At 43.5% G+C, this 27,938-nt stretch overlaps 1 protein-coding gene and 1 non-coding gene across 2 annotated transcripts in view; both read right to left on the bottom strand.

Annotated features, from left to right (window-relative positions):
* PHACTR1 (phosphatase and actin regulator 1) overlaps nucleotides 1-27,938 on the bottom strand; it is a 573,363-nt gene that overhangs the window by 183,255 nt on the left and 362,170 nt on the right. The gene's annotated exons all lie outside the window — the stretch shown is intronic.
* TRNAQ-CUG lies at nucleotides 4,426-4,498 on the bottom strand. Its single transcript has one exon. It is a non-coding gene; the product is annotated as a tRNA-Gln (tRNA).

The following is a 27,938-nucleotide window of genomic DNA, read 5'->3' as shown; positions in this document are numbered from 1 at the left end:
CGGAAAAGGCAACCTACTAAATGGGAGAGGGTATTTGTAAATGATATATCTGATAAGGGGTTAGTATCCAAACTATATAAAGAACTTTTACAACTCAAACATCAAAAAAACAAAACAAAAAACCCTACACAATCCAATTAAAAAGTAGGCAGAGGTGTTGAATAGAAATTTCTCCAAAAAATACATACAGATGGCCAACAGACACAGAAAAATATGCTTAACACCACTAATCATCAGGGAAATGCAATTCACAACCACAATGAGAGATCACTGCACACCTGTCAGAATGGCTAAAGTAAAAAAGAAAAGAAACGAGAAATTAACAACGGTTAGAAAAGATTGTTGAGGAAAAGGACCCTCATGCACTATTGGTGGGAATGCAAACTGTGCAAGCCACTGTGGAAAACAGTATGGAAGCTCCTTAAAAAATCAAAGAACAGAAATACCATATGAACCAATAATTCTAGTACTAGGAACTGACCCAAGGAAAATGAAAACACTGATTCAAAAAGAATCATGCACTCTTCTGTGTACCGTAGTATTATTTATAATAGTTAAAATATGGAAGCAACCTGTGTGTCCATCAATAGATGAATGGATAAGGAAGATGTGGTATATACATACAATGGAATATCACACAGCCATTTGCAGAAACATGGATGGACCCTGATGGAATTATGCTAAACAAAATTAGACTGACCGAGAAAGACCAATGCAGTATGATTTCATTCACGTGGGATCTAAAAAACAAAATGATTAGACAAAGAGCAGAATCAGACCTATAAACACAGAGAAAACACTAATGGCTGCCAGTGGGAAGGGGGAATGGGCAAACTGGGTGAATGGTAATGGGAGATACATGCTTCCAGTTACGGAACGAATAAACCAGAGAATAAAAGGTACAGCACAGGAAATACAGTCAATGATATTGTAATAGGATCATATGGTGAGAGATGGTAGCTACACTTGTGGTGAAAACAGAGAGAGTTGTTGAATCACTGTCATGTACCTGAAATGAATATAACATTGTACGTCAACGGTATGCATATAAAATTTTTTAATAAATAAAATGCTAACTAATCAAAACTTCAAAACAAAAAAATAAAGTTGTAAATACACACATGAAACTACATGGCTGGCTCAGAAGATGCCTCTTCTTTGTAAGTCAGTATAAATCCGCTAAAAATGCAATAAAAACTAGGTGCTTCTGACGGACTTGTATCTTACCCATAGTTCACAAAACCTAACATCAGTTTTAAACATTGTAATGTCAATTTCTAAATAAGAAGTTAGATACATATTGCCCCATATCACTAAGAATTCTGCCAACCTAATAAAGGCAAATGAAGTTCACGGTGACCCCGAGGGGTTCCCCAATTCATCACTGACAGACACAGACGAGATCATGGCTAAACCATCCTAGGCCAGCGGGTCTATTTTAAACATTATCAGATAAGAATATTCTATAATCTCTTCTTGGTGTCTATTTCCTATTCTAAAAGCTCTTTATTTATTTAAAAAAAATTTTTTTTTGTTTCTTTGATTTATTTTTGAGACAGAGAGAGACAGAGCACGAATGGAGGAGGGGCAGAGAGAGAGGGAGACACAGAATCTGAAGGAGGCTCTAGGCTCTGAGTCAGCACAGAGCCCAACGTGGGGCCCAAACCCACGAACCATAGATCATGACCCGAGCCAAAGTCAGAGGCTTAACCCACTGAGCCACCCAGGCACCTCTAAAAGCTTTTAAACTATGTAAATATCACTTCCCCACCTGAATCCCACCCCTCCCCCAGGCTGTAGTGCACTTTGTTCTCCATGAAGATGGAAAACATTATTCCTCATCGGCTCAGCAGCAAAGCACCTAGTATCTCCACCACGGCTTGCTAATAGGTAGAGTTCCTTTTTGATTTTTGATCTACCAGGGCTTCCCCAAATTCTGGCTTAACTCTTTCACATACTTCTTTCCCCTCTCAAAGATCTCCCATGATTCTCCCCATTAGAGTGGGATCACATCTGCCTTATTCACCTCCTGTCCTGTTACCCAGCACAGGACCACGTACACAGCAATCATTCAATAAGTATTTACTGAAAGAACAAATAATGAATGAAAAGACCTATTTTCCTCCCTTTCTTCCCATTTCACTCAAGAATAAAATCAGTGAATCGCAGCTATCGTGTTCAAGGCAGAGAGATGGCTGACCTGTGGCGCCATGTTGGATCCAGCATAATTGTCACTCTGGAGAGAACTTTGAAGGGATGAAAATGGACAACTTTAATAAGAGCCAACAATGCAATGCGATTCCTTTCCATTATATTTACCTAGCTTCTGGCGTTTCAGCCTATCTGATGGCTTACTGGTATCCACTTCTGACTCTAAAGGACACATCCTAATGTGATGATGAATAAATTCATCACACAGAATTTATTATTTCACAATCAGGAGAAACCCGTTATGTAGATGCTGAAAGCACGTGGACACATTTTCCTGTGCCCTCCAATGCAGGAGTTTTTCTCCACTGTGGCTACAATTTGCCAGTTTTACTCAACGGCAACTGACACTGTTCGCCAAAGCACTGGGGAACCAGAGCAACAGGCGCTGAATTCATAGCTAGAATGATGATCATGGGAAGGGTCATCTGGACTCTGGAGACTTGGTTTTCTACTACTTGCCTACAGTTGACCTCACATGACCAACGGCAAGTTAGTTCATTTCTAGGGCCTTGGTTTTCTCAGTTGACACACAGTTTGGATAAAATGGTTTATAGGTCTCTTGAAGTTCTTACAAGTTACGATTCTACCTAAAAAGTGATGGTTATGTGGAGTCAGAATTCTTCAGGAAACAAGCTGATGTAGTCCTGGTTGGGCAGGCAGCAGAGAAAGCCTGCCCTGTGCCTGGTAGCTGAGAAGACCCTCCCCCTCACCCCCCTGCCAACTCTGACCATCCATACAGGATGAGATGCCTGGGCCAAGGGTACACCCTGAATCCTGCACCCCCTTTTATTTATTTGTATTGTTTAAAATTTTCTTTAATATTTATTTTTGAGACAGAGACAGAGTGTGAGCAAGGCAGGGGCAGAGAGAGAGGGAGACACAGAATCCAAAGCAGGTTCCAGGCTCTGAACTGTCAGCACAAAGCCCCACGCAGGGCTCGAACTCACAGACGGCAAGATCATGATCTGAGCCAAAGTCTGACGCTCAACTGACTGAGCCACTCGGGTGCCCCCGAACCCCCCTTTTATATCACATTCTGGGCCTTGGGTACTTGGGGACCACTGAATTCATTGCCCGGATGGTCAAGAGCTTCCAGAAGATGAAGTTTGAGTGGTGGGCTGGTGGGGGGTCCACATTCGTGCCCCAGAGGTTCCTTGAGGTAGGGGATGGGACTCCGGTGGGTAGAGAAAGCCAAGGGGAGAGTGACCATATTTGTATTTTTGTCCAGGTCTAAGAGATGTTATTGGGAGACCTACTGGAGGTTGTTTTAGGATTACACGATTACAGAAAAGGTAAAGGAGATGGACGGAATGAAGCAGCACCTTCCCATGGCCTGCGGAAAATCTAAAATAAATCACTCTGTGTTCTGGACCTTTGAGGTTTTGTATAATCCATTAAATATAATCGGCTCCCTCTTTCTCTATGACTGCCTGTTCGAGGATACAAAGTTGAATAATAGCCTGCTGCCCCTGTTCCTGAGAGCACATGAGGAAATATTTTATTGTGTACTGCCTTGTAGCCTCTGTCTTCCTGCAGGTGAGAGAGGCATTTAAATGTTGAAGTTGACCTTGGAAAGCCTTTTTTTCAGGATTACTATGAGGACAATTTTATGATACCCAAAAGCTGAGTTAGAATCAAAGGCAGGCAAAGTGAGGGAGAAAAGTAAATACTATATACAGAAACAGAAATGGGGGCCAAAACAGTCTATTTGATCTGTGTTTAGGGAGGGCTATGGAATGCATGAGTAGGTAGAGACAAAGTTTCTGGATCTAAAAAAAGGCAACCTGGTAAATGGGTGCTTGGTTAATGGAAAGTCCTGGAAACACAGTGGTTCCTTTAGAAAGGTTTGGGAATAAAATTAAATGGATCAATATACACACATACAGAGGATAGGCCGCTAGGAGCAGATATTTGTAAAGAAGCTGGAAGGCATCGGGAGAAACAGATTTCTCCTAATGGCAATATAAGGAGTCTGGTCCTTTAGGAGTGAAACAGAGAATCAACTATAGAAACTACAGTCATGGTTCTGAGGGTTTGTTTTGGACTGTCAAAAATAGATCCTCTTAACAATTACTGTTATGTTTTCTTACTACTTGTACCTGTTAAGTGTAGGTATGACTTCTATTGATTTTTAAATACATGTTAAACTTGTCTTTAGCCAACGTGCTGAACCTTCCATATTAGTTCTTTTTCATTCTTTTAAAGTAGGCTCCATGCCCAACGTGGGATTCAAACTCATGGTCCTGAGATCCAGAGTCACACGCTCTACCAACTGAGCCAGCCAGGTGCCCCACTTGAATATATTTTCTTTCTTTCTTCTTTTCCTTCCTTCTTTCTTTTCTTAAGGTCTGTTTATTTTTGAGAGCAGGACAGAGTGCGAGTGGGGGAGGGGCAGAGAGAGAGAGGGAGACACAGAATCCGAAGCAGGCTCCAGGCTCCAAGCTGTCAGCACAGAGCCCAATACAGGCCTTGAACTCATGAACTGTGAGATCATGACCTGAGCCAAAGTCGGACGCTTAACCGACTGAGCCACCCTGGTGCCCCACAGTAATACATTTGCTAATGTTAACCTGTCCTTGAATGGATAAACCCACTTGGATATCTCTTTCCCCCTCCATCTCTGTTTAGTCTGAGAATATTTAATCTATGTTTGCAAGTAAAACTGATCTACAGATTTTCCTTTCTCATAAAGTCTTTTCGGTGCTGTGTTTATACAATAGAATGGGAAGTCTTCTCTCACTTTCTTTCTTCTGTAATAATTTGTTCCTTGACAGTACGATAGAATTTGGCTAAATAACCACCTAGACCTATCTTTTTTAAAGAAGGGTGATTTTAAATTACTGTACTTAGTATTTATCCAGAGTATATAAAGCAGTAAGAGGAAAACAACTCAATTAAAAATAAAGTCAAAAGGTTTGAACAAAGATATAAAAATGGTACATTAGTACTTGAGCAGATGCTTAATGCCCTTAATCATTAGGGAAATGCATTTAAACCACAAGGAGATACCACTCATGCTTATTAGAATGGCTAAAATAAACGAATGGACAATACCAAGTACTAATGCCAGCACAAAGCAAGTAGAAACCTCACTGCATTGGAAAACAGCATGGCAGTTTCTTATAAGCTAAAATATACCCTTAACACATGACCCTGCAATCTCTGTCATTTACTCGGGTGAAATGACAACATGCTTACATATAATTGCTCCAATCTAGAAACAAACCAAAAGCCCTTCGACTGGTCCAATGGAAAAACTGATACATCCATGAAACAGCATACTTTTTCTCAAGAAAAAAGGAATGAATTACTGATACAGGCCACAGCGTGGTGCATCTGAAATGCATTCTCAAAAGGCTACAAACTTTCTAATTCCATGTATGTAACATTTTGGAAAAGACCAGGACAGAAAACAGATCAACTGTTACAGGGGCTGGGATGGGAGGAGACGTTGTCTACAAAAGGGCATGAGGGAATTTTTTTTAAAGTTTATATATTGTTGAGAGACAGAGCATGAGCATGAGCAGGGAAGGGGCAGGGAGAGAGGGAGACGGAATCTGAAGCAGGCTCCAGGCTCTGAGCTGTCAGCACAAAGCCCCAAAGTGGGGCTTGAACTCATGAACCACAAGATTATGACCTGAGTGGAAGTCAGATGCTTAACCAACTGAGTCACATAGGCACCCCTTGGGAATTTTTTTAGAGAAAAAAAACCCAAAAAACAAAAAACCAAGACAACAACAAAAACATATCTATATCTTAATTGTGGGGGGGTTATATGTCTGAACATAATTATCAAAACTCTTAGAACTAATACATGAGAAAGGGTGAATTTTATTGTATATAAATTATATCTCAATATAAAAAAGATCTGGAAAAGAAAGAGGATGGTTAAACTCCAGATTTAATTTCAATACTAGTTATAATTTATTCAGGTTTTCTATTAGCCTCCATTTTTGCCACTCGTATTATTTTCTGGGAAGTTTGAACTTCGGTTTTTAAGTTTTTCGATAAGTTGACAAGTTTTTCCTTTTGATTAAAAAGACTGAACTCTAGCTATAGCTATGTTCTTTTCATTTCTATTATTTTTTAAATTGTGTCTTTATATAGTTTTGCTAGAATTTTATCTGTTTTGGACGTTTTTTCAAGTAACTATTTTGAAGGTTTTATGAACCTTATCTACTGTTTATCTGGTTTCTGATTCATTAACTTTGGCTCTTTTCAATCTTATTTTCAAAGGTATGCATTTAAGATTATATATTTCCTTCTACTGCCTGCTTTATATTTCATATGTGTCTGAAATGTAATATATTTATTTTCAGTAAGGTCTAAACATTTAACATGGAGTATAACTTATTCTTTAGTCAATAAACCATTTGGATATTTATTTTTTAATTTCTAAACTTATAATGAGCTTTGGCTAACTTATAGCTTAATTGTATATTTTTATTTTCTATATCTTTACTATTTTTTGTCTGAACAGTTATTGGGAGATATACATTTATAGACTTGTTCATTTAAACTTGTATTCTACCAACTTTTGCTGTATATATTTTGAGACTATAAAGTTAGGTGCATACACATTCTGAATTGTTATAGTTTCCAAATGAATTATTCCTTTTATCAATACATACTGAACTTTATAAGTGTTTCTTGACTTGAAATATATTTTACTTGGTATTATTAATGTAGATCAACTAGCATTCCTTAAAAAAACATTTGTTGGTTTATCTTTTTATGCTCTTTTAAGCTTCTCTATATCCTTATATTCAAATATATTTTATAAGTAGCTTACATCTAGATTTTTGTTACATACTTCTTAGCAACCCTAATCGTTTAGCTGGCATACATAGACCATTTATGTTTATTGTAATCTCTGATATATCTGGACTTATTTCTATACTTATTCTATGCTAGTGACCATGATTTTCCTTCTTTCATTCTGTATTACCTTCTTTTAGAGTAATGAGGTTTCTTTTCATCCTTTCCCTCTTCACTGGTTTAAGCTATACATTTTACTTCTATTGTTTTAGTGGTTAGCCTTAAATATTTAATATGCTTGACATAAAATGTTCAAAATGGGGGCGCGTGGGTGGCTCAGTCGGGTCGAGCGTCCAACTTCAGCTCAGGTCATGATTTCGCGGTTCAAGAGTTCGAGCCTCCTGTCGGGCTCTGCTGACAGCTCAGAGACTGGAGCCTGCTTCAGATTCTGTGTCTCCCTCTCTCTGACTCTCCCTGGCTTGGACTCTGTACTCTGTCTCTCTCTCTATATAAAATAAATAAAATTTAAAACAATTTTTTGAAGTTCAAAGTGAATCACTAATTGTCCACCTCCAGAATTACATAGAGAGTTTAGAACAACTTAACTCAGATCATCCTCTCCTATTTTACATATGTAGTACACTGATTTTTATCAATCCCCCCAATTGCTTACAATGTTTATTTTTAAGCAATCAGCACTTACTTGTATCCATAAAACCTTACCAATTTCTTTGCTCATGATTGCTTCCTGTGTTCTACTCCTTTATTGTGGGTTCTAGCTCCTTCTTCCTGAATTATATTCTTTTTCATTTCTTTTGGGGACTCTCTTTGTAGAAACTCTTCTAGATTTTTATTGCTAAAAATATTTTTAAATCACCGGAACCATGTCTTACCGGGGCACAAAATTGTTGGTTAGTTGTGTTTCTCTTCAGTGCTCTGAAGATAATAATTTTTGTGGTCAGTCATCTCTAGTGTAATGACTTTGAGCAAAGTGATGTTTCTGAGAGCCATTAGTGACTCAGACTCATAAGGAAGAAGAGAAAGGATATAAACAACATTGGGAAGAAAAATAGTGTTCTGGGCACAGCAGAGGGAAGTCAGTGCTGGCCCCAAAAAACCTGATAGTGCCTAGACCTAATAGTCCCTTCTTGGCCCGTAAGTATACTTTCTCTTGAAGCATTAACATCTCCTCTGGTTCTTAAGAAAGGGCTGTGAGAACGATCCTAACCCGCAATTCTCTGTGAATGGTTAGCCAAACTAGGAGAAGAGCTAGGTAGGCGAAGGCGGCCCCCATTTCTTCTACATTCCTAAATTCTCTGTAAGGGAAGCCTACCGCAGTAACAGTTAAAGAGCAAACCAGGGCGCCTGGGTGGCTCAGTCCATTGAGCATCTGACTTCAGCTCAGGCATGATCTCACAGTTCGTAGGTTCGAGCCCCACATCAGGCTCTGTGCTGACAGCTCAGAGACTGGAGCCTGTCTTCGGATTCTGTCTCCCTCTTTCTCTGACCCTCCCCCAATCACAGTCAGTCTCTCTCTCTCTCTCTCTCTCCCAAAAATAAATAAAACATTAAAAAAATTTTAAAAGAGCCAACCATACTTCTTTTTGCCTTCCTATTCAAATCAGTTTTCAGATAATAAATATCATGCAGCCTTTTCATATAGTCATAACCTGGAGCAGTGCACGGCGAGAGTTTGTGCAAAGAGATAATTTGCTAACAGGAAGAGTAAATAGCACGTCTATCATTTCCGCTGTTACTATATCTGAATGCAGCTGAAAACTTACTTAATAAAATTCGACATGGTTTCCCCGCATGTGTTGATTTAGAAGCAAAGGATATTACAGCTGGCAAAGGCCTCAGAGGCCGTCTATTCTGAACCCTTCACTTTATGCATGAGCAACAGCTCTGGGGGAGTTAGTCCAAAGGCAGAACCCAATTTGGGACAAGAAAATGAGTTTATGCCAAGAACTTGAGTACTGTCAGGACTCCACTCAAAATCATTATTGATATAAGCCTTGGTTTTATTCTCCTACACTTTCTTGGGTACGTGCAAAGAGTGATACTTCCAGGATTTTCTTACCTGGTGTTTTAAACATTGTACTCTGGGGGTGACTGGGTGGCTCAGTTGGTTAAGTGTCCGACTTCGGCTCAGGTCATGATCTCACGGTTTGTGGGTTCGAGCCTCACGTCAGGCTCTGTGCTGACAGCTCAGAGCCTGGAGCCTGTTTTGGATTCTGTGTCTCTCTCTGACCCTCCCTATTCATACTCTGTATCTCTCTCTCTCTCTCAAAAATAAACAAAAATTTTTAAAAAATAAAACAAATATCACCCTCTAGATTTACTCTCTATTTGTGTGAAGAAATAATCCATTGACTATTGGACACATTTCTGATTTACTGTTGATATAACAGATTTCCTGTACTAGAAGTGCTTGCTGTATTCTTTCTAAAAAGATTCTCATTTTTTGCTCCACCTGAAAACTCTTCTCGTTTTCTACTATTAGGGACTCAAGCCGTGAAAAACTTCCCTTTTACAAAAAGTTCTAACCTAGGATGGCATAAAATTGAGGTGGAGAACTTTCTAACACTATCATTCTACTTAAGCTCTAACACCTCTTTTGTCTCTTTTCCACCAGGTTTGCTTTTTACATTTTCCTTCTGGTGCCATTGTTTACGGTCCTCAAGGACAATGTAAGGGCATTTCGTTTTCTCAGATAGTCCTGGTACCTGATCAAAAGAGTTTGTTCCCAATTCCTTCCGGATGTCAGATATAGGCTGTGCGCGGGGAGGGGGACCCGGTTTTATCCTATTTTGTTCACGGAGCATTTGAATGATTAGTTCTTGGATGATGAACCTATATATTAAAAAGGTGATCTCATTTTAGAGGACTGTGCAGAAGGAAATCGTGTGCACCACTGATTCAGTTTGGCATCCTTAAAGCCTGCTCCGTTTGAACCCTCCAGACACCCGAGACAGCTGGGTAAAAATTTCAATAAGGCTAATTTTGCCCCCGAACCAGGTTCATGCTCACGGAGACCCCAGGCTCATTACAGACATCTCTGGCCCACGCTTACCCTACAGAACCCGCAACTTCAGCCGTTGCAATAACTTTTTAAAAGGTCCCCAAAGAAAAGCATTCAGTCTTCTAATCAGGAGTGATGGCTGAATGGGTTGCATGGGAAGGAAAGCAGTGGAGTCCAGGAGACAGCGTCCAATATCGAGACATAGAGCTGGCGACGGAGCTGTTCTCATGGGAATATTTCCACGTGGCATGTTTTTTTTTCTTAAATAGGTTATTGTCAAGTTGGTTTCCATATAATACCCAGTGCTCATCCCAAGTGCCCTCCCCCATGCCCATCACCGCCCTCCCCTCCTCCCCACCCCCATCAGCCCTAGGTTTATTCTCAGTATTCAAGAGTCTCTCATGGTTCGCCTCCCTCCCTCTCCCCAATTATTTTTCCCTTCTTCTCCCTCATGGTCCTCCGTTAAGTTCCTCCTAATCCTTCTATATGTGCAAACATATGGTATCTGTCCTTCTCTGCCTTATTTCGCTCAGCATAACACCCTCAAGTTCCATCCACGTGCTACACATGGCCAGATTTCATTCGTTCTCATTGCCATGGAGTATTTCATCGTATAGATAAACCCCATCTTCTTGATCCATTTGTCAGTGGATGGACACTTAGGCTCTTTCCATGTTTTGGCTATTGTTGAGAGCGCTGCTATGAACATTGGGGTACATGTGCCCCTATGCATCAGCACCCCTGTATCCCTTGGGTAAATTCCTAGCAGGGCTGGGGCGCCTGGGTGGCTTAGTCGGTTAAGCATCCGACTTTCACTTAGGCCATGATCTCACAGTTTGTGGGTTCGAGCCCCGTGTCGGGCTCTGTGCTGACTGCCAGCTCAGAGCCTGGAGCCTATTTCAGAGCTTGTCACTCCCTCTCTCTCTGACCCTCCCCTGCTCACGCTGTCTCTCTCTCTCCTAGAAATAAATAAAACATTTTTTAAAAAAGTTAAATTCCTAGGAGGGCTATTGCTGAATCATAGGGAAGTTCTATTGTTAGTTTTTTGAGGAACCTCCACACTGTTCTCCAGAGGGGCTGCACCAGTTTGCATTCCCACCACCAGTAGAGGAGGGTGCCCATTTCTCCACATCCTCGCCAGCAGCCAGAGTTCTCTGATTTGCTCATTGGCATGTTTCTTGCAGAGAACTGGGTGCAGGTGAATTCTGTAGCCCTTCAACACATAGATCCTGCTCTTGGCCACAGCAACAGTGACACTAAGGAAACCCTATTAAATGACTTTACTTGTAGAAAAGAATGCCTGTCTGCTGTCAAAATGGGAAGAGTATTACATACAACAGACCCCTGGAGATGGTCTAGTCTAAGCCTCATATTTTTGAATTTTTTTTAATGTTTATTTCTGAGAGAGAGAGAGCGAGCAGGGGAGGGTCAGAGAGAGAGGGAGACACAGAATCCAAAAGAGGTTCCAGGCTCTGAGCTGTCAGCACAGAGCCTGACGTGGGGCTCGAACCTACGAACCATGAGATCATGATCTGAGCCAAAGTCGGACGCTTAACCGACTGAGCCATCCACGTACTCCTAAGCCTCACATTTTCAAAGACGAAAAGGTAAGGTTCAGAAAGGTGAACTCACTTGTTTATCATCACAGAGCTAGTAGCAGCCAGACCAGTGATCTTGCTGGCATATCGCACCACTACTCTTAATTTAACCCCCAATTAAAAACAGAATGAGCAAAGTCAGTGCACATCCCTAGTATCGGGAACCAGCATGACTTTGTCAAGGTCTAATGGGAACCCCTTAATTACAGCATGAGTGGGCCTTGGGCAAGACACTTGTCAAAATCCCTGGAGGTATGTTTCTGAAACCTATCGCAGGCCAAGCATTCTTTGGCCTGCTCTCTCAGAGCTGTGTATCTGTGCTTCTCCCGCAGGGAGAGGAGTTAAAAAATTAATGAGGAGCTCAGCAAAGCTCATTTTCAGGGCTACAGAGACTGGGAGGGCGAGGAAAATTGGAAGTGAAGGGAGAAGTTTTAAGTCATCAGCCTCAAGCTCTGGCAACTCATATAAATGGGGTGTAAATGTAAATATACCCACACAGAAATGGAAAACCACCAAAGAGCGATTTAGGGAGGCGCTGGATCTGAATTACAAATACCCAGGGCAGAACTCTTTGTGATTCATTCATGGGTGTCTGTCCGTCTCTGGGATGCCCAAACCTGCAGCCATCTGGCATAGAAGGCTCAGCTCTCCCTGAGCTGACATTTCCTGTGGCGGCCATGCATCTTGATCTGGATGGGTTTTTCTCCGACCCTCCTTGGGTGTAATGGCTTATGAGCCTAGGAGAATGAGGGTTGATTTGAAAAAACTCAGATACGTTCTAAATAAATATTTGGGGAGGACCTTTTTTTCCTTTTCGACAAGCTAATAGAATTCATTTTCCAAAAGAAAAAATGCAATTTGTGTTGAAAATTGGAAGCTATTTTTATTTAAAAAAATTTTTTTAGTGTTTACTTATTTCTGAGAGAGAGAGAGTGAGAGAGAGAGAGAGAGAGAGAGAGTGAAGGGGAGGGACAGAGAGACAAGGAGACAGAGAATCCGAAGCAGGCTCTGGACTCTGAGCTGTCAGCACAGAGCCCAACATGGGGCTCAAACTCACGAACTTTGAGATCATGACCTGGGCTGAAGTCGGATGCCCAACTGAGCCACCCAGGCACCCCATAAGTTTTTCTTATTGACAGAGCTTGATGCCCAAAGAACAACAAAATGGGCACCAATCACTCCCTATTGGGTACTGAACGTGGGACTTTATTTGCACCTGGACATTCTGGGGCCTCCCTGGTTGGGTTCTGGTCTGTACCTCTTCCTTCTCTCAAGCAGCTTTTCTCAAGTGAGAGTTCTCCAGCAATCACGCCTTGTGCTCCCAGCTAAGGAATTACTTTCTCTGGAATATGGTATTTGGGAGAAGGCTTATCATCATTACTCAAAAGGGTTCTAGAGCTGGAAAACCAGGAAGATGTTGATCCCAGGAATAACTGAGGTACTGGCATTCGTTTGCTGATTAAAAATGTTTGCAAGTCCATTAATGAGTTATCATCAGGCCCTGACCCTTATAGACTTGATACAATTTTTTAAGCCAACAATGGCTTGCTCACCAACCTCTGGAAGATGCCTAAGGAGAAGACAGATGCACGGTTATCTTGTTTGCAGCGAGAGAGCGGGACAGAGGGTCTGAAGCGGGCTCTGCACTTGATAGTGGAGAGCCTGACGTGGGGCCCAAGTTCACAAACCATGAGATCATGACCTGAGCTGATGCTTAATCAACTGAGCCACCCAGGCACCACAACCTGATTACCTTTTGAGAGCAAGAAGGCCTTCATCTCATTAACTGTTAACACAGGTTGACCTGTATTGCCCCTCACATTCACATTTTGAAGTCTTAACTCCTCCTATCTCAGAATGTGACTTAATTTGGAAATAAGGGGAGCCTGGGTGGCTCAGCTGGCAAACGTCTGACTTCAGTTCAGGTCATGATCTCGTGGTCACATGAGGCTCTGTGCTGACAGTTCGGAGCCTGGAGTCTGCTTCCGATTCTGGGTCTACCTCTCTCTCTGCCCCTCCCCTGCTCACACTCTGTCTCTCTCTCTCAAAAAAAAAAAAATAAATAAAAAATAAACATTAAATTTTTTTTAAAAATTGGAACTAAGGCCATTAAAGATGTAAATTACTTCAATTCGGATGAGGTCATATCAAAGTAGAACAGATCTCTAATCCAACGTGACTTATCAAGATGGAAAATCTGGGCATGGATACACACCAGGAGAACACCATGTGTGAAGATGAGGTAGACATGGGGTGACGTGACTACCAGCCACAGGGTGACAAAAGTCATCAGCGAACCAGCAAGAGCTGAGAGAAAGGCCTGGAAGGGGGTTCTCCCTCAGCCCTCAGAAGGAACCCAACCCGCCAATCCCTTTCTCTCTTCTGGTCTTCCAGAACTGTGAGATGGCCCATCTCTGTAGTTCAAGGTACTCGGTATGTGGTCCTTTGTTACGGCAGTCCTAGAAAATCAACCCAACTGCCTCACAGGGTTAAGACTGTTCTTTCTCTTCTCAAGGCCAGACAGAACCCGGTCTGTCCACACATGTCCATGAGGACTCTGTCAAAAACAAATGCTCATTCTCTCTCTCTCTCTCTCTCTCTCGCCATCTCCCAAACTCAATGCTTACCGGTTCCTGTTAAGAAGGCACTACCAATCATGAGCCACCCGGGTCAACACCTCAGCGGGATCTTTGATTTCTTTTGCTTCTTTGCCCCCACATCGCATCTCCCATGACCTGTCACTTCCAGCGCCTCCGTGTCTCTCCTCTCTCTCTCCTCCCTTTCATTCTTGATGCCACCACATCCCTGCAGCCTCCAATTATCTCTCGCCTAGACTGTTACCGTCACCTTCTAACTGGCCTCCCCCCTGCCAGGATCTCTACTGTTCCAGTCAGTTCTAGCTTAACTGCCAGTGAGTCACCCAAAGGCCAACTGTGATTATGTCACCCCCTTGCTCAGAAATCTCCAAGGGAAGGAAAGTCCAACTCTGCAGTCTTCACTACTTTCCACGATCGGATCCTCATGGCCCATCCCTCGCCGGCTCCAAACTTCTAAATCCCGCCTCTGAGTTCCCACCTCGGTGCCACTGTTTGTCCCATTGGCTCCGTTGGGGATATGCTCCCCCCAACACTGTCTGTCGCGCTTCTACAGTTAAGTGTGGCGCTGCGGTTAAGTCTGTCGGTTCTGCTGCGCAGCAAACCACAAGGAGCCTGCCTCCCGGACCCGCTAAGATGCGACACTGGCAAGTTATTGAACTTCCTTGTGCTGCAATTTCCACAAATGCAACTCGAGGATAATTAGACCCCGTGGGGCCGTGGAGACCATGAAACAAGCAAGTGCACGAGGCACACGGAGAACAGGACCCAGCAGGTTAGGCTTGTAGGAATGGTCACCTACGGTTCTAAGCCACAAAGTGAAGGTCAGAGCACTCTTCTGGGACCTCTCAGAACATCCTCGCTAATCCGCTCTCTGGCCACTCAGGTTTCTTCTGTAATTTCTTTTAGACACTTTCCTCCTTAAATCTGTAACTGGGCAACTTTCCTTCCTGTATTCCGAAGGTCTCTTCTCTCTCAGCGACCTTGAGCCCTAGCTCCAAAGCCTCCTCGGAACCTCACCCTGTGTTCCTTCCTGCTCAGCACTCCATGGCCAGAACCCAGCTGGGCCAGACTCCAGTCTCCAAGGGGATGGGACTGTATTTTTCATCTATGTGTCCAAGAGCCTAACTCACACTTAGTAAGCACACGATGCTCACACAACAATGAAGGGCCGAAGGCCGAGCCCCGAGAAAGTGTGAACACCTCCGTGATTGGTAGCTATCACGAGGTCTCCACACAGCCACCAGCACCTGCATTTCGAAGTGCCACACAAGGGGCTCCTACACGCACCCATGCACAGGTGAGGGGCTGAAATAACCCGAGGCACCTGTGTTTTCCAGTGGAGACATTAGGTCATTTCTCTGTGCAGGAACTCTCAATTGGGACTAAACGAAGACAATCTAGAGATCCCTTCTTTTGTGCTTCCGAAGTACTTTGTGTATACCTCATGATCATTTATCTTGCGGCCACGTAATTACTGGCTGCCAGTTTGGTTTCTTCTGTTCGTGTGTGTTCGGTGTGGGCAGACTCTGTCTTATTTAGCTCTCATTGTTGTGAGCCTGCCATCTAGGAGCTCAAGTATTTGTTGAACAAAAGAAGTTGCCCGAGAAACCAAGCTCAACAATGGGGCACCGTGAGCCACGAAGTAGCATCAGACAGAAAAAAGATGCTCTCTCACACATTTTTTTTCCCCAAAAATATTCCATCCATTGCCAAGAAGGTTTATCTGATCAAATACTATTATTTCTATGACATAATTCTGCAAAGAGTAAAATTCTTAGCTATATTCAAATAGTCACCTTGGCCTCAGCTCTAGCTGGACTTGCAGTATTCTGTTCTCCAGGCTTGAGGCAGGCAGGCAGAGAGCAGATAGGTCTTTGGCATATGACCTTGAGCTAAGTGCATTGCGATGAGAAAGTCAGGCAGCCCAGGCTGGGAGCCTGTGGCTTTGAGTGGTAAAAGACAGATACAAACGGGTCCTGGCCAGCCACTAGTGGGCTCACAGCAGACCTGGAAAGGAGAGTCTGGATTTTCCGTTCAGAAAAGCAACACTAGGGTTTTAATAAAGAGGAAAGGGAGGGGCTTGAAGGCCAGTTCCCACTTTCTGTAATCATCTCATTGTGGGCAGATGAAGGCTGGATAATTTCTGCTTCTGAAAAAGAGGTACCTACTAGAGCAGAGGCCAGAAAACAATGTTAGCCTGTTACTAAATAAAGCTTCTTCCTGATGGACAAAAACAACCTCAAGTCAGTAACAAGTAACGGTATACAGGTTGTCACCAAGACCTCACTCCAGGACTTGGCTTTCTATTAATGCTGGCAAATGTCAAAGCCTTGAGCAAAGGTATCGTGAGCGGGGCTACCAGGCTTCTAGAGTTCAAATCCTGGTTCTGCCTTTTCACAGCTGTGTGACCTAAGGGCAAGGTGCTTACCCTCTGGGTGCCTCTGTTCCCTCATCCGCAAGATGGGAACAAAACAGATCCTGTCTCATGTGGCTTTGTGATGATTAACGTGAGTGAATCAATGTGAAGAGCACATAAATAATATATGTGTTGACAGAGTCACGGTAAATTAGGCAAAGATCACATGTGGCTATAATTCAAGGAGAAGGTGTCTTCTGTAATCATTTTGTATAAAAGCAACACAACAATGGCAATCCTTCAACTGCAGAGAACATAATAGGATGAAATGCCAAACCCTCCTCCTTCTGTCTAACTCAATATCCAGTTCTATTCCCTGAAAACTGATACACTCTTGAATGTTTCTTCCACATTTTTGCAGAAACTGACATGTATATGTACAATCTATCCTCCCGAGTACTAGAAATTTGCTAAGAGGGTAGATTTCGGGTGCTCCCATCACACACAAGGAATGGTAACTAAGTGGGGAGATATGTTAATTAGATTGATTGTAAGAATTATTTTACTCTATGTATATCAAACCATCATGTTGCATACCTTAAAAATATACAATTTTTGTTTAAAAGAATGAGAGGGAATGTAGAAGTCAAGAAATAAATAAAATGGACATGAACAAAACTGTACATCTTAAAGTTCTCTCAATATCTGAAGGTATAAATCTACCTTATGTTTTTTTTTGTGACTCAGCTGATGTTTCATTGTGTAGAAAGACCATGATTATGTCAGAAAGACCAGCCTCAGTTGATGCCATGTGTCTTGTTTCCAGTTTTCTAACATTATAATCTACAAACAACCTTGCACATCTAGCTTACCCATAATTCTCCACACATACAGGTAGGAAATTACTGGAAATTTCCACCTCCAATGGGGCATGCCATTCCTCAGGTTTGTAACTTTGTAGCAACTTTTCCTGTATAATCTTTCCTTGCCTGCTATCCTTTGCCAGGCTGATGAATTACTAGGTCAAGGGTAAGTACATTTAAAACCCTGGTTATTCTTGGGATGCCTGTATGGGGCTGTCAGTAGAACATGCAACTCTTGGGCGTGGGGTTGCGAATTCAAGCCCTACGGTGGGCGTAGAGGTAACTTCAAAATAAAATCTTTTTTTAAAAATTATGGTTATTCTTGCCAAAATTGTCCTGCATAACAGCCTGCACTGATTCACCCTTCCACCGACGTTGTAGGAGAGAGGCTATTTCCTACTCTACTAGCTGACACAGCGTAGTTACCAATTTCTTTGTTTTTTGCTAAAGTCATAAGTGAAAAGCAGTATCTCAATAGTTTCAATGTGTGTTTAGTTATGGGTGAAAATGAGATCTTTCTTACACATATGGGGCATTTGTATTTTTCTTCAATTTGTTAGTTCACATCCTTTGCCCAGTTTGATTGGAATTCAAAATTGAACCTCTGCTACTTTCCTCCTTAAAACTTATCAGTGACCCACTATATATATGATAAAGTCTGGCATCCCTAATATGACCCAGTCCCTTCTAAGCTTTCTTTTATATGGTTGCCACTCTTGCCTCAAAATTGATGGTCTAGTAACACCTGCTGTTTGTGGGTCCCAGCCTTGGGTCTTCTTCAATAAAGATTACTGAATGATTGAAGAAATACCAGTTTTCATAGAAGTCACCGTAACTAAAGAACTAACAATGAGGGGCGCCTGGGTGGCTCAGTCAGTGAGCGTCCGACGTCGGCTCAGGTCACGATCTCTCAGTTCGTGAGCTCGAGCCCCCAGGTCAAGGCTCTGTGCTGACAGCTCAGAGCTTGGAGCCTGCTTTGGATTCTGCATCTCCCTCTCTCTCTCTGCCCCTCCACTACTTATGTTCGCGCTCTCTAAGAAACCAACTTTTTTAAAAAAAGAAACTAGCATGAAGCATTCAACCAGCTCGAGTATTTTATTTTGTTCTTGTCAATCCTACTTCTCAGGGGGCATTTGTAAATCATGTCTTTTGTGGTTTCCGCTAGTTTATGCTGGTAACGATATCGAGATCATCTTCTAGCTGGCCCTTACTAAAGTTCTCCCTACAATTCAGGTATTCTGATGGGGAAAATGTTAGACTATGTGTGGATTGCAACATTCACACCAGGAGTTTAAAATGGGCTACAAAATAAGAAACCGGTCCAAATAGAGGCCAAGGTCAGAGAAGCTGGGACTGCTCGGGAGGGACTGTCCAATGTTGGCATATGCTAGGAATGAGCCCCCCCTTCCCTGCTTGATTTCTCACTGGCCGCACTTACAACACCACCACTACACGTCTCCCTGTCCCATCCCTGCTGAGTGTGAAGTCATTAATCTCCATGTCACACCACAACGTTTCTGGAAAGCAAGGGCCAAAAAAAATATCCACACCCAGTGTGCCCCTGAACCAAGTCTCTACCCTATAGACAAAAGTATGGAAGAAGATTCACTCCTTATGCAGATGCTGGTGGCAGAATTATTTATAACAGCACACACTCAAGAGAATGCGGTACAGTAGCCGACTTAGCTGACCACGAGAAGGAATTCTATGACCACATGCCACAATGTTAAAAAATTAAGGGGCACCCGGGTGGCTCAGTCAGCCAGGCATCCAACTCTTGATCTCAGTTTAGGTCAGGATCTCACAGGTTCATGGGATCAATCCCTGCATCAGGCTCTGCACTGATAGCATGGAGCCTACTAGGGATTCTCAATCTCCTCTCTCTCTGCCCCTCCCCCCATAAGTAAATAGTAATTAAAAAAAATGTTTTAAAGAGCATGATAAAATGATAGGAATGTGTTGATTTCAAGTCTGGAACTATTACAAAAGAATGTAAGCAAATACATATAAGTGATCATAATTTGTAAGGGTGTCAAGGTAAATTTTCAAACTTGAATGGAATCCAGTATTTTTATTTAAATAACCTCTCTCAAATTTGCTATTTAGAATCTAAATACAAAATTATGACCATAATTACCTTATATAGGGATGCAGTCTGTGATGAATGTGTTAAATGACTTGTTTAGAGATACATTCTTCAAGACATGATGAGAATTCAACACACAAGAGCCCACCAGTCTTTCCAGAACCACCAGAAACCGACGGGACCATGGCTGTGAGTGAAGGCACACTCTTAGGAGAATCTCTGTAAACATCCACCTGACCCAGATCTATCAAATGATGTTTTAGTCATTCACAAGGCAGGTGAATGACTGTCTCATTTTAATGGCAGATCTCCTGGTAATGAATCTTTCCAGTTGTCCATGCATGAAATAGAGTTTTGTGCTCTGATGAATAAACTGTATAACTTTCTCTTCTTTTTTCTTCCTTTCTTTTTTTTTAAGCAGAGGGATACGGTATTGTAAAATGAGGTTGCGGAATTACAGTTCGTAGCTGCTTCATAAAATCTTCACAGAAATGTCTGGAAACATAACTAGCATGGTGCTCAAACTACTACATTAAACAACCCCTTCCTGTGCATTGAGAAGCACTGAAAAGCCGTTTCCACGGGCTTCCCTGACAATAATTTGCAGAGGTAGCAAGCCGCTTTCTACAATCTCAGACCACCTCCCGGCTTCCAAGATGCTAGGAAATGTACAGCTTAGCTAAGCTACCTGGCACAGAGCAGCTTTGCAGAGGACAGAGATGTAGCTATGCCCTAGAGGACACATTTATTCTCTTCAGAAACCCACACCTGTGTGCAGACAAAAATACACCAACATTACGGTGGTCTTCTACGCCAACCTTGTATCTGTGTCTGAACATTGTTAGTGCTGCTCCTCAACTTCCCCACCAAGATCCCTCACAACATCGCTTAATTGTAACTCCCTGTGATTGGATGGGAAGGTCCCCCCTGGTGCCTGGGGTCAGCACCGCCCTTCCAGCTCCAGGTTGGACTTCCCCTCAGAGCAGGGGCGTGGTACCCAACACTTTCTTTCATGCATGTGATTTCATTAACATCTCACACATTTTATATTCACTCGATGCCCCCTGACCCCACTCTCCATGGAGCTAACAAAAAAGAAGGAAGACCTTTAAAACTGACCTTCAAAAATCATTTGAGGGGCACCTGGGTGGCTTAGTCGGTTAAGCGTCCGACTTTCGCTTAGGTCATGATCTCGCGGTTCGTGGGTTCGAGCCCCGCGTCGGGCTCTGTGCTGACAGCCAGCTCAGAGCCTGGAGCCTGTTTCAGTCTGTGACTCCCTCTCTCTCTGACCCTCCCCTGCTCACGCTGTCTCTCTCTCTCTCCTAGAAATAAATAAAAATATTTAAAAAAAACATTTGATTCATGTGTGGGCTCACAGTCTGCTTTTCTATGAAGGTCTCTTGATATTTCTAGTCGAACAAGCCCCAAATTCTAATCGCCCAACATCTTCCCTAAAACTTCTACAATTCAACAAGGAAACCAACAACAACAAAAATCAATCAAAGGACACACAAGAAGAACTCAAGTATATATAGAGAGAGTGAGAGTGTGCGCACTCACGCGAGAGAGACCAAGTGAGCACACGAACTAAGCAGGCAGAGGGAGAGGGACATGGGGTTCGATCCCAAGACCCTGCGATCATGGCCTGAGCTGAAATCAAGAATCGGACACTCAACCAGTGTCCCACCCAGATGCCCCAAGAAGAACCCATTTTTTTAAAGAGACAAGTTAACATACATCATGTAGGTATTTTTCTTTGCTTCAGGAATGCCAGCATTAGTCACTGAGATCATCAAGTCTTATTTCCAATAGTGTTTCCCTAATGAGATCAGCTTTCTGAGTTCAAGTGTGTTCAACGCCAATCCAACCTAGATATATGTACATCTTAACCTTTTCTCTCTTGATGCCTTCAAGTCACGTGGAACGGTGATATTTCCGAGCGAAGCCCAGGAGGCTTTGAAGTGAGACAGGCTTGCATTCAGGTCCTCTAGGGCTTTACCGTTAACCAGCTGAGTAATCCCAGGCAAGTTACTGACCCTTCCTAAGCCTCATTATCCTCAACGATAAAACAGATGTTAGCCGTAACAGACTTCTAGGACTAAAGAGGCTGTAAGAGCTGTTCTGGTATTTGTCATCCAGTGCCCACTGATGGCCCATTCAGGACTGTCAGCTATCACCATTATGATGTTTATCGAACATCAAAGGCAAAGGGAAAAGGCCAGAGATTTCTGGGGAAACACAGGAGGCCCACATGAAGATCTATAGTAAAGTGGTAATGGAGGAAGAAAGGTGCAGGTCGACAAGCAGACTAGATAGGAAGTAAAATTGGGACTTGATTCTAAGACGTGCCAAGAGTGAATGCAGATTCACCTCATAGCGTCAGCGTGCTTTGGGAGGGGAAGTTTGTTAGGGCAGAAAGGAGGCATTTGGTGCCTACATACTTATTTGGGAGATAGTGGGAAGGTTTGCAGAGGGCTGGCCCCGGAGTGGAGACCTTCACAGACCTGAATTACTGAGTTCAATGGCATTCTGCTCTTGGCCCATGGAGACTAGAGTCCAATGCTGCCCTATGGATGGAGCCAGCAAAGGTCTGAGAATTTAATGAGTGCAGGAGGCATCAGAGCTTCGGGCAGGATAAACGAGTCCTCCAAGAAGAAAAAAGAGGGAAAGGATGAGAAGGGACTAGAACTAGGGAAGAGGAGAAAAGAAAGAAGACAGTGCTTCCTGTGAGAGGCAACCAAGGCCAGTGAGAGCAGGGTCTGGAACTGGGGACGTGCACAGGGCCTGCTGGCGTGCAAGCAGGCGACAGGAACAGTCCAGAACCTTGGAGAGCGAGAGACACGCTGAGGAGGACAGCACGGATTGCTGGTGGAAGAAAATGGCGTGGGGACTGAATTTCTGATGAAGACATCAGGGGGGGTGTGGGAGGGGAGGCGGAGACACGGTCTGAGGGCTGGGAACAGAGATGTCCCTTTCTGCAGTGAAGCTATGGGACTCGAGCACCATTCATTCATGTAACCAAAATGGCCGGCCACAGGGCACCTTCTCATGATCTTAGGAGTCTTGTTTCCAAATGGTCCTTCCCCTTTGCTTGTGAGTTAACTGGTACTTCTTTTCTACAAACAGGAGAATAGAAGTGGCCTCGGACCCTGTGGCTTATGTCTAGGCGGTCTTGGACAGCGTAGCCCCCGCTCTGCCCACCACAGGTCTGCTTCATGCTAACTGTCCTAAGTAGAAATGGCATCCCGTCGTACAGTCAAAGATGTCCATGTTCGGAAAATATAGTCTATGGTCATCCCGTTTACACCTTTTACTACTGTTGAGCATTCTGATTTGCCACAAATCTCTGACTTTCAAAAGGAGACCACACCCTCGTCATTTCCACCAACCCCCGCCTCGAACACCTTCTTATAAATCACACATATTTCTGCCTATGATGTAGCAAAGGAGAAACAGGATGAAGTATTTCCTCAGAAGCCATTGTGTTTGTTCGCTTAATTGTAAATTCATAGGGAGGAGGAAATACTTCAGTGAACTAACTCACTGGTACCTTCGGAAAACACAGGAGCAGCTCTGGCTTTGTGGACCCATCTGATGTGTCTAAAAGCAGGCTCCTACACCCGGTATCTGAATAAAACTACGTAAATCTAAGACACGCCCACCAGAATTGTCCCTTTGTACATATGCCATTTCCAAAGACAAACTATGAAATAAGTCTTTCCTTACTCTTCAATGCTTGTTGGGTTTTTCATGTTTATTTATTTTGAGAGAGAGAGAGAGAGAGAGAGAGAGAGAGAGAGGGGCAGGCAGGCAGAGAGGCAGAGAGGCAGAGAAGAATCCCAAGCAGGCTCCACCCCGTCAGCACAGAGCCTGACGCAGCCTTGACCCCACAACCATAAGAGCCAAAACCAGGAGACAGATGCCCGACTCTCTCCAAGAGCCACCCAGATGCCCCTCGATGGTTATTTTTTTTTTTAATTTTTATTTTATTTCTAGGAGAGAGAGAGAGAGAGAGAGACAGCATGAGCAGGGGAGGGTCAGAGAGAGAGAGACACAGACTCTGAAATAGGCTCCAGGCTCTGAGCTGGCAGTCAGCACAGAGCCCGACGCGGGGCTCGAACCCATGAACCGCGAGATCATGACCTAAGCGAAAGTCGGACGCTCAACCGACTAAGCCACCCAGGCGCCCCTCGATGGTTATTTTTTTAGTGCATTTCCAGAAAAAAGAAGTCATGATACATAAAACTTATATAGAAGCTATTACATGCAAGGTACTATTCTAAGAGCTTTCCAACATTAATTTCTTTTCCAAGTCTCACAACTTTATGAGATTCCAGCTACTCCTATTTGCGAAGAGGGAACTAAGCCCACAGAATACAAATAGCTTGCCTGAAGTACCCGGGGGGTTGGGCAGCAGGGTCTCTGCCCTAACCACACATCGAATAACGTTCTGATAAATGCCGATGGCTGGTTCCCTTTCAGAATCAGTTCTGCAAAGGTCCAGCTGTCAATCTAGCAACCACTCCAGAGGCCTGTGTGACCACTGTCTGCTTACCTCATCCATACATACTTTGTTCCTAGATGCCACAGAGCATACAGACCTAATGCCACGTCCCACTGAAGACCTAAATGCGATGATGGTTCTGATCGGTATTTGTCTGGAGCCAGTATCAATGTACTCTTTCTTAGCCATTCAACAAATAGAAAGCATGTGCCATGGACATGGCCTTGAACTAGACGCCATGAGGCACAAAGATGTGTGAGACATTAACTGCTACCTTGAACGGCATTCAAGACTCACACTGTGTCAATTTTCATTGATGAGCTTCGCTTCCTTCCCATTTTGGCTTTACAGAGATGGCGCCAGAAAAGGAAATCGTTCTAGGACATCACTTCAAGGGTAGATGAACTCCATGTTCTAAAGCATCTGAATCATGAGTTCCTCGTACTCATGGAACCGAAATGCAATACAGGTGATAAGACTACAGGCTGAGTTCAAGTTCTAGCTGGGCCATTTCTAACTAGAAATTATTCAGCCCCTCTAAGCCTCGGTTTCTTCATCTGCCAAACTGAATTAACAACATCATGGAGGTCTGTTGTGCAGTTAGGGTTCATAAGGCATGGAAAGGGGTAAGTGTATTTCACATACACAGAAGACACAATGGTGACTGCTAATGCTGTCGTTGATATGAGATTAGTGAAGCATGTTCTACGTGGGAAGAAGGGAACCACGAGGAGCTGAAGCCTTGGGACACCTTGAACGACGGTGGTGGCTGGCTTCCAAATAATCGCAAATGACAGAAAGTCTTTCAAGGTGGGGACCTTCTGTTCATGTGCTTCCATAAATGCCCTGACCTCTCCTCGTTCAGATCTTGTAAACAGGGGGACTCGTACAGTGAGCAGCCACCTCCCTGACATTTTTGTTCACTATGTACTTATTACACACCAACTATGTCAGGTGTTTGCTCTAACCCGGGAGACAAGAAGGAAAAGGCAAGGTTTCTGTCATTAAGGATTTTATAGTCTTGCCACATAAGAGTGATGGATAAAGCTCACTTGGAGAGGAAACAATGACATCTTTACCATCCCAGCCCTAGGAAGGTACTGAGGTCCAGAGTCTTTAGCCTGTATTTTTAGAGGTGTTTGTTTTTTTGTTTTTTTTTTGTTTTTTTTAACTGGGCCATTAAGTCTATTTTGCCTTCCAATCCTTAGGGGTTCCCTTTGAGGATCATGATGGATCTGCAGTAAGAATACGCTTTGCCTGTCCATGCCCAGCCTCTTTCTTAAAGAAACTGAAGCCTCCAGGGGCGCCTGGGTGGCTCAGTCAGTGAAACGCCCGACCTCAGCTCAGGTCACGATCTCGCAGTTTATGAGTTTGAGCTCCGTGTTGGGTTCTATGCTGACAGCTCAGAGCCTGGAGCTCACTTCGGATTCTGTGTCTCTGTCTCTCTCTGCCCCTCCCCTATTTGTGCTGTCTCTCAAAAATGAATAAACATTAAAAAAAAAAAAAAAAACTGGAGCCTCCAATCACCCAAAGAGAATGTGAGATCTATGCTGAAGGCTAGACAGCTTGCTTTGATGATTTCTTATTAAAATCAGATGCTAAATAGTGCTCTAATTATTTGCATGTTTGTTTTTCCTAGTCACAAGTAATGTCATTACTGAAAAATGTGTGGAAATATATTTATTTGGCTTAACAGTCACTGTGCTGATGTTTCTATTTCCCTTGGAATGCCACAGCCACATTAAGGCAAACTTGGCGTCTTGATACAATCCAATCAATCTTAAAAAATAGCTCCCTCAAGCTCATTTCCCAATTTGGGGATGGCTATCTATTTCTCCTCCTGGCCCAACCTCTCAAAAGAAGTATACTTCCTCTGTGGCGCCTGGGTGGCTCAGTCAATTAAGCATCCAACTCTCATTTTTGGCTCAGGTCATGTTATCACAGTTCATGAGTTCGAGCCCCGTGTTGGGCTCTGCCCTGACAGTGTGGAGCCTGCTTGGGATTCTTTCTCCCCCTCTCTTTCTGCCCCTCCCCCACTCATGCTGTCTCTCTCAAAATAAATAAATAAACTTAAAAAAAAATAAAGAAGTCTACTTCATCTTCTCTCATTCACACCTCAACCATAGGCTATCTAAATCCCATCCAGGCTTCTCCAAAACTGTTCTCCCAAGGACACGATGATGAGTCATCACTGAACACACAGGATACTTCTCCATCCGTGCCATCCCATCAGGACCTGCCGGAGTTGACCCTTCTTTCCCGAACACTTTCCTGTTCCGCACAGGTGGTAACTACCAGCTCCTCCTGGTTTCTCCGAGCTCTCCAGTGGGCCTTGCCTGTCTCCCCAAAAAGCTCCTCTGCCTCTGTACATAACTTACAGGTCAGTGGTCTTCTGGGTGCTGTTCCCAAAGCCCTTCTTTGCTTCCCACTTCGTATCTTCGTCTTGGAGTTTCCATCCCATGGCTTCAAACGAACAAGCAGGCGTGCATGACTTCCAGATCTGCATTTCTAGCCAGACCTCTCCTGATCTCAGTTCTCTACATCCAATATCCTTCTATCTTGGGCATGTTGGAAGCACACGAAAGCCAGCATGTCCTCAGATAAGTCATCATTTCGCCCCAGCAACCCGTTCATCCCTGATGGGAGAGAGTGGTACCTCTACCCATCTAATCACTCATTAGAGAGAAGCCAGAGTGGTTCTTTACTCTTCCCTCACCCTCCATATCCAACCTGTAATCAAGGAGCACTCATTCTGTCTTCTAAAGATCCCTTGCAACTGTCCACAGACTTCAGCGCCTGATGCCACTATTCTAGTCTTTACCACTCCCCAACTTAGCATCAACCACCTGCTTCCTTCCAGCAACAGCTTCCTTGTGACCCAAATCAACAGGAATCCTCAATATCCCACTTGATTCCATGAGAGCAAGGAGGGGTCTCCTTAAGCGTATCATAGTCGTCTCTCATTCCACAAATACATACGAGTAGTTATATTATGAACTTGATGACAACCTTTGGTGGCACTCCAAACTTTTCCCACGCTCGAAGAATGATCTTTCTAAAAGGCAAGTCCTCTGATGGCTTCAGCAGGATGCAGTTCTAGGGTCAAGTCCAGACTCTCTAAGAGGTCCCGTAATGCTCTTCATGAGCAGATCCTTGCCCACTTCTTCATCCTCATTTCTCACTACTCTCTGCTTCTCCCCCTCAGCAATCCTTCTCAAACCAGCCTTTCTTATAAGCTGTAGATTGGCAATCTCTCCTCTCTCCTCCAGACTCCCCTACACTTTTCTTTCCACCAGGAGAGGAGACTCTCTCACATTCGTTGCCTAAGACTTTAGTTAAACATCTAATTCTCTGGGAACCTGTCCTGGTAACTCAGTTGGGTTTTGCCCAATTTGAGTTTCTTTAAAAAATTTTTTTTCTGTTTATTTCTGAGAGAGAGAAAGAGAGAGGCAGAGAGAGAGGAAAACACAGAATCCAAAGCAGGCTCCAGGCTCTGAGCTAGCTGTCAGCATAAAGCCGGACACAGGGCTAGAACTCGTGAACTGAGAGATCATGACTGGAGTTGAACTTGGATGCTTAACTAACTGAGCCACCCAGGTGCGTGCCCCAGTCTAATGTGAGTTTTTGGAGCCCTCATGTATGTCCTATAATATCACAGACACTTGACTGTAATTACTGGGCTTTATTATCTACTTTTCCCTCAAGACCATAAGCTTTGGGATGCAGGGGTCAGGTCTCTCCTTGTGGTTATTTTTGGGGAAAATGGCAGTGCCTGGCACAAAATGCAACTTGCCAAACTGGTATCCTTACTGAACTCTCCATGGCTCACAGAACTTTAAAAACCTAAGCTCTGACCAAGGAGATAACATTACCTTGTGAGTTAGAAATGGGGAGTCCTGAAGTTAGGGTATGAAGGCCTACACCATCCCTCTCTCTAGGGCAC

This window comes from Hyaena hyaena, unplaced genomic scaffold, assembly GCF_003009895.1.
Source record: "Hyaena hyaena isolate Hyena2069 unplaced genomic scaffold, ASM300989v1 scaffold_60, whole genome shotgun sequence".
In the NCBI taxonomy this organism is placed as follows: domain Eukaryota; kingdom Metazoa; phylum Chordata; class Mammalia; order Carnivora; family Hyaenidae; genus Hyaena; species Hyaena hyaena.
The sequence above is the reverse complement of the archived record's forward strand: the minus strand, read 5'-3'. Positions and strand labels throughout refer to the sequence as shown.